Below are 8,349 nucleotides of genomic sequence, written 5' to 3'. Positions count from 1 at the left end.
AAAGTGAGAGATGACTTTTGAAGGTAAGATAAAGGCAGATGACTCTGAGAAGGTGGTAGACAAATCCTTGCCAGGTGCGGTGCTTCAGCAGATTCAGGGAAGACTTGTTCACATGTGTGGGGCAGGAAGCTACTGAAGTAGGGGGGGAAAGTGTTAGATCAGAGTAAAACAAATCTCATTCCAACTGAATCCTCTGATGTTTCTCATCTGGCAGGGCAGTGTTGCCCACACCCAAGAACTTAGGTAAACTTTCTACACACTTTAATCAGTTGTGAATTTTTGGGCTGGTATAGGAGTTTAAAATAAAGTTTGGGAAATAGAACATACATTATGTGAAATCTTATTTGTTGAGCAAAATCATGCCCCTTGCAAAAAAATCTAAACTTGAGTGGTTTTTCTGAGCTAGAGATAATTTAATAGTGACTTGTCCATCATTGGGAAATGTTAGCTGCCCCTTCAAGAATTTAAATGTGGACTTTTCTGTTTATATGAAACTCTGGTGTAGATTGTAAACCAGCGGTCTCTGGGTTCAGCCTCTCCCATCTCAGTCTTCCATTCGTCCCTTTCTGTCTGTGTGATACCAGGAAAGGGTTTCTTTCATTTTGTTTTTGTGTTTTGAGACGTCTTTTTGTGTAGCCATGGCTGGCCTGGAGCTCTCTGTGTGAACCAAGCTTGCCTCGAATTCACAAGAGATGCATGTGCGTCTGCCTCAGGGATGCTCAATTAAAGGTGTGTGCCTCCAGTTTCAGGAAAGTCTTGTAGCCAAACTTTGTCTCAGTTTTGATAGTTATCAAATTATGAAAATAGTATGTAATATATTTATGAGACTTATTCAAATTGTATGTCAAATATCATAAGGTTTTCTGAAATATAGATAGAAGTTCAGTGAAAGTCATGATAATTCATACATGTATGATCCAAAACAGGCATTTGTTCACGACTCCAATCCTACTTCTAGCAGAGGCAGAAGACTTCAGGATTATATTTTCTCAACAAACAACAATAAATTCTGGTGAGGATGTGGGGTGCACTTACTATATCACTGTTTGCATCAGTCAATTCATGAAATCAGACAGGGTGTCCATCAGCAGGTGAACAGACCCCCAAACCATGGTATATGCACATAGTGGGACATTCACTCTCAAAGAATGAAGTACACATAGTGGGGCATCCACTCTCATAGAATGAAGTACACATAGTGGGGCATCCACTCTCAAAGAATGAAGTACACATAGTAGGGCATCCACTCTCAAAGAACGAAGTGCACACAGTGGGGCATTCACTCTCAGAGAACGAAGTGCACACAGTGGGGCATTCACTCTCATAGGATGAAATTATGCCACTTGCTGGAGGAGCATGCAGCTGGAGATCACCACAGTATACAGACTGAGTCAGACACAGGAAGATAAATGCCACATGTGTTCTCTCATTTATAGGTCCATTTTAGGATTTTACCTTTATAGACACAAAAGCATTAATGTGTGTATATATGTATATTTCTTATACGAATCTATATTACATATATTCATGCATGTGGATATAACAGAAACAGAAGAGAGACAGGGGAAGGGAAGAGACTGGAGCCAGGGGACGAATGGGTAGAAAACTAAAGGGAGGGAACGGGAGGTGATGGATGTATGCAAAGTTGATGGTGTACCCAATTCTGTATAATAGTTACATAGCAATACAAATATTAAAATATATTTTCCTTAGAAATTTTGCTGGATTTACGCAGAATTAAAAAAAGTACAATTCTCTTTGTTACAGGATGATATGCTGTGATTATTGGTGCCATAGGAATGAAAACTATAAGTAATATACATGGTTTTAAAGTAGTGTATAATTTGTTATAAGAGAAATGGATCTAAGACCTCTGTAGGAGTTTAACTAAACCCCTAGGGCATCAGTAAACGCCATTATGCTCCTCGGTCTCATTTCACATATGCAAGAATACAGATACAGAGATGCTGGGGGGGGAGGAATACAGTTTTTTATGTTGCTTTATGTCTTATGTTGATGGTAATTATGGACTCCTGGCCTTCCATTAAATCTCATCCTTTTACATGTGTATAACCTAGTCACTTCATTTTAAAAGAAATTTTCTTATCTGAATTATTTATATTAAGTTTTTGTTGATTTTGTATTCCATGAAGGGTCATTCTGGGACAGGGCCAATCAGGTTGAGGACTGGGCTGCAGTGGCTGAGTGGTTTCTGGATGTAGTAAGAGTGGGGTCAGTGAGCTAGCCATCACAAGTGACACTTGCTGACAATAGGCATACTTTAGAAATTACATTATCATTGAATATGAACCAAATCCAAATGCTGAATATCTAAGCCTTTTAGTCAGCTGTTGTCTGGTGAAACCCTAATGGCAAAAACCTCATTCAGCAAGACACAATGAGGAACTCTCCATTGGAAGCCCCCAGGAAAGTTGCCTGAAATGATTCACTATATAGATCTTCATGTATGCCTTGAAACCCATCAAACTCATTTTCAAACAAGGAAAATAGCCAGTCCTATTCCCACCACTGTGTTTGAATCGAACCAGTTACTTAGATCACAGCGGGTCTGAATTAGGGTTTTCTTTGTGTGTATGTTCTTAGGGAAACACGCCTGTGGGACTCTGCTTGTCATTTCTATCACACATCAGCACGAAGATGCTCAGGTATTTGAGGATAGCATCGTAGTTCCCCATGATCAGCTTACAGACCAATGGAAGCAGCAGGACTGGGGACGAAAGATGATAGGAATTTCCTTACACGATCCTATCTTCCGTCTTTCAAACTGAAAACCATCAACTGCCAAGAAATACTTTCCACCATCCATGTATCAAAATAGCTCCACGTTGTCTACCCTGACAAGGTGGAGTCCTTAGAGGGAGTGGGTTTGCTCTCATTATCCTGATAGACACAGTGAGCGTTTTGGGAGACGTATTCAAGCATGGGTAGAGAAGGGAGATGTTTTCTTGTGGGCATATTCCAGGTGTGAAATTATAGAATGATAGATTTATTCAAGGTTTTCTTCCTTGTGTTGACAGGTGGGGGAAAGGGGCCCCAAAGTCAACGTTCTTAGGATGGGGTTGTCTCATCACCAGTGGGAGAATTCAGACCTCCAGGCTCCTTCTGCTGCTTTGCTTCCCATGCAGTGTATTCCCAAAGTCCTAGAAATACTTGTTACTTCCAGTCCTCTTACTAAGCTGTTGCTCCAAATGGGTTATGGGCAAAACTGTGTATTTCCTTCAGATTTTGGCTAGCATGCCTTCCAGTTATAACTGGAGACTCCATAATATCCCCAATAAAGGAACTCATATTTTTCAAGTAGCCAGACACTGATTGCCTTGTTTATCAATGCCCCCTGCAGTTGAGCATCATAGAGAGGGAGTGTAAGGCTCTCCGGGTTCCACACTAATTAGAGTACAGTTCAGAGAAGTGGTTTTATAATGGAAAACATGAGCATGGAGAGTGTTGATAGAATTTTCCCTTATCAAGTTACATTGATTTTCACGGACTTAAAAGTTAGACAACTTATTTCCCAAGCCGCCACTGACCCAGCATTAGGCTCAGTTAAGAATGACCTAGAAGCTGCTTGTGTAGCACTTTTATTCAAGAGAAGCTTCAACTGTCATATTGTAAGGGATAGGTAGTAAGGGACCGAGGACAGATAGTTGTCCATTGTGGTGTTAGTGATTTTTGTCCAATTGTGGCCACCTCAAGATAGGCAGTGACCTTAAGATGCTTAAGTCTTTGTAGCACCAAGGGAAGGCCGGTCCTGTTCTAACTTTTGCGCAGAAGTTTGTCCTTTTTATTTCTTACTTAATTATTTTTACTTGCTTTGGTGTAGAAATATTTTTCCTCTCTGTCCCAAGGAAAGCTTTAGCATATGTTCTCAGAGGACAGTGAAAAAGGAGAAACTCAAACAATGTTTATGTCCCTTGGATCCCGCAGGGGTCTACATTAGCACCCACATCTTATTAGAAATGTTGCTCTTTGGATATCTGGCTTTTACATGTGTCTAGGGGAGTTGGCTAAGGTCATGACAGAAAAGAGTTGAGAGTCACTGCCTTATCAAATTAACAAGGCAGAAAAAAAAAACAATAAAACATGACTAGAGAACAGGCAAAAACAAACGGAAATAATGCAATCAAGACACAAGTTATTCTCCAGTCCTTGCAAGCAGGTCAGAATCTGGGGGAGGTTCTCTAAGATCGCACACTTGAGGGGTGGTTGGTTGCCTCTCGGTGGAGACCTGGCTTCCTTCCAGCCACCCACTCACTTTTCAGCTCTCAGACTCTATGCTTTGACCACCCTGGAGCAAGATGGTCTGGCATCTCAAACTCCACATCTGATGTCGTCCCTTTTAGTATTTGCAGTCACATTTTCTTCCTGAGGTCCTTATCAACCATTTTTTTTCGATATCCTGCTATGCTTATTATCTTAAATCCTGCAGAGAAATGAGAAGCGGGCAGAAATGTTTTGAATGTGATCATTGTGTTCCTAAGCAAATAACTCGGCCTCCTCAAGCCTTGTCTATGTGATTATAAAGTTGGAATAATAATATTATGAGTTCTAGCATGGTATGTCTTCTGTGAGACACTGGACATGATAACTTATTATGCTTGGACCCAAGCTTTAGGAGCACATCCAGAAATGTGCAACTGTGTTTTCCCCGTAAGAAAAGCCTAGAGTTCTGGGGCAATGCCAGACGGTCAACAGCAGTTACTGCCTGCTGAACTACAAAGGTAGGGACATAGACTTCAAGGGAGGACCTACTAGACTAGGACTAAAGAGATCAAGTAAATCAGAGGATCCACAGCCAAGATGAAGTGAGAGACTGATGCAGGAGATCCAGCCAAGGGAGAGATGGAGCAAGGGCTTGATGTTGGACAGGAGGAAGCTCAAGAATGCCTAGATGGGGGCTGTGCTAAAGAAATATTTTAAGAGATATTGTTTAGAGCTGGGCTCCCTGAAGTGAGTGGAACGCTTGTCCAAGGCAGTGGTAGACTGTGTGGCTGGCTGGTCGGCAGCATTCCATCCATGCCTTGTCTTTCTAGGGAACAATCATCATTCTCTCCATAACATTCAGATAAGGTCTCGAGCCTCGCTCTGCTGGGGACGGTCTGAACTACTTGAGAAGTACTCTCGTTTCGGTTTATAGCCATATCTGGCAGTGTCTAGCCTCTCGGTCTGGTTGTGCCTGAGAATGAGGATGCTGATGAGAGAGGAGCAGAGTCTCCAAAGAGCACAAAGCAAGAAGTAAACGTTGGCTATTTTCTGCCACTAACGTTTGCTATTAAAAAAAAAAAGTACAAAATTGTGTAGCTTATTTTGTTTGACACAGATAAAGATTGCTGGTTAGAAGACCGTAATTAACGGCTACGCCTCCTTAGACTGTTTTTACTATGACAGGCAAAGTATGATGATGATGTTGCAAGAGGGAAAAAAAATGGGAGAAAATCCAATTACAGGGTTCATTTAGGAGAATTTATAACAGAGACTGGAGTCTGCAGATACGTTCGCTACCTCTCCTCAAACCATTACCAGTGAGGTGAAAAAATAAATTAATAGGAGACCCAAGTCTTTTATTCTCATTCATTTTTGTAGCCAAACTGGAGGTGGGAACAAATGGAACCCACAGACAACTTTTGCTGAATACGTCATGTGAGAGTCTCATTTTTGCCATTGTAAGAGCTCAAAGCCTGAGCAGAACAGAGATCTGTGCGCTTTGTCATTAGGCTGTTAGACTTGTTTATCTATCAGAAAGCTGTAAGAAGAATAGCTGTTTATTGGAGCTGCAAAACTGTGCTTCATTCTTTTTGTTTGTTCTGATTACTCAGCCAGGTTGGTTTTGAATGAATAATCCTTCAAGAGAGGAAGGCAATTTATTATTTTGATCAAACCAATGGCTTGGGGGGGGGCACCGCGATTCTGGGCTGATGAGAGAAAGGAAGCTTTGCTTTTGTTTTTATTTTTCAAGATGCAAGGGATTGTATTCACATTGGCAGATGCAGTTTCCATCCAGGGACCATCCATCCTACTTCTGTCGATCACGCTTCCTCGGCCTCCTCTCCCACCATTTTCACAAGTTGGAGAATCAGAAGCAGAGATCCGCCTTTCACATTTTTTTTTAACAAGCATTTTTTTTTTTTAAAGTGCTCCAGCTGAGATTTCACCCTCTGGGTATTTCCAAATTGATTTGTTCAGTGAAACGACTTTCACGTCTAGATATTTGTCAGGTATTAAAGGCAAGCTAATCGGTCAGTTACTCCCGGGGGGTCATGGTATTTCACTTCCTCAGTCATCCTAACGCCCTGGGCTTCTCAGCGTGCTCACTGTTCCAGCAGTAAGGCTTCCGTCCCCAAATACAGCTGTTGGACAGAACGGAAGCGCGGGTCCAAACTGATGGCACGAAAATCCAGACGGGGAGAGAGGATAAAACTTTAATTGGCACTTTCTATGGCATTTTTTACGTCATTAAGTATTTCAAAGCCATTAAAAAGATTGCTATTATTTTAAAAGTCATTTTTAAAGGAATAAAATGACCCACAATTCTGTTGACTGTGGGACATTTGAACGGTGACGGGTTCATAATGGGAGCCTTGATGCCTAAACCGTTGCGAATATTGTCTGTAAATAGAAGTGCTCCTGCATACTTTGTGAAAGTGCTTCTTAGGAAGGAGAACCCAAAGAAAAACATATAGGCATCCTCCTGAATATTAACCTTCATCAGGCGATGAAAGGAGACAGAGACAGAGACCCACATTGGAGCACCGGACTGAAATCTCAAGGTCCAAATCAGGAGCAGAAGGAGAGCGAACATGAGCAAGGAACTCAGGACCGCGAGGGGTGCACCCACACACTGAGACAATGGAGATGCTCTATCGGGAACTCACCAAGGCCAGCTGACCTGGGTCTGAAAAAGCCTGGGTTAAAACCGGTCTCACTGAACATAGCGGACAATGAGGACTGCTGAGACATCAAGAACAATGGCAATGGGTCTTTGATCCTACTGCATGTAGTGGCTTTGTGGGAGCCTAGGCAGTTTGGATGCTCACCTTACGAGACCTGGACGGAGGAGGGTTTTCCTCGGACTTCCCACGGGACGGAGAGCCCTGATTGCTCTTTGGGCTGACGAGGGAGGGGGAATGGATTGGGGGAGGGGGAGGGAAAGGGGAGGCGGAGGTGGGGAAGAGACTGAAATATTTAATAAATAAATAAAGAAAGAAAGAAAAAAAAAAGAAAGTGCTTCTTAGGGGAACAGAACAACTTTTCCATTAGCACGTTGATGGAGGTGGGTCTTGTAATAATAAAGAAACTGCCTCGGCCCTCATAGGACAGAAAATTAGGTGGGTGGAGAAAACAGAAGAGAATTCTGGGAGAAAGAAGGTTAGAGGAAGAGTCGCCATGGTTCTCCCGCTCCAGACAGACGCAGGTTAAGATCCTCTCTGGTAAGCCAGCTCGTGGGCTACACAGAATATTAGAAATGGGTTAGAACAATATGTAAGAGCTAACCAATAAGAAACTGGAACTAGCCGGGCCAGGCAGTGTTTGAAAGAATACAGTTTCCGTGTAATTATTTCTGGGTATAAACTAGCCATGCGGGCGGCCGGGTGCCGGGGACGCAGCCCTGCCGCTCTTATTTCAACAGCACGTGGCCGGACCTTTCCATATGAGTTCTTAATTTAATTAATATAGGGGAAAGGAAGGACCAACGTAACATCTCTGGGCATTCAGTCAGTGTTTTATTTCTATCGGATACATTCCCACTGAGTTACTGAGTTGTTTGACCCTCATCTTTGTCGAGACTCCTTCCCAGCACTGGAGGCGTCGACTCCTAACTAAGAATACACAACACATGTGTTGTGCCCAGAACCACATTCAAGAAAACATCAAACCATGGGACACCAGTGTTAGCCGCTTGCTTTTACTAACGCTCACCTGTGGACTACCTAATTCATAAGAACGGAGTGTTATACTCTGAACCTTCCCAGAGTTGTAAAGATAGAGGAATGGCTACCTAAACTCACACTTGAGCAAATCAATCAGGTTTTAGAAATTACACTAATCTAGCTTTTCAAAAATAAATTTTTTATGTCACACAGTATACTTTTTTATTTTGTTATTTTTTAACCAAGAACATATTCATAAACTGGCCTGCATCTCTTGTATGGATTAAAAGAAGTGAGGCCGTGTCCCAGACTGCTTGCTTTTCCTTCTTCATGCCTCATTTATTTGTAGCTGCATGAGACACACTTGGCTTGAGTACCAGAAGGCTTAGAGGTTACGAGTAGAGGGATCACCGAAGGAGAAGCCCCCAGGGGCCCAGGCATCCGATCCTGCCAGTCACTTTAG

The sequence above is a fragment of the Alexandromys fortis genome, unplaced genomic scaffold (assembly GCF_014885135.2).
Source record: "Alexandromys fortis isolate MF-2015 unplaced genomic scaffold, M_Fortis_MF-2015_v1.1 scaffold_181, whole genome shotgun sequence".
NCBI classification, from domain to species: domain Eukaryota; kingdom Metazoa; phylum Chordata; class Mammalia; order Rodentia; family Cricetidae; genus Alexandromys; species Alexandromys fortis.
Note: the sequence above shows the minus strand (reverse complement) of the source record.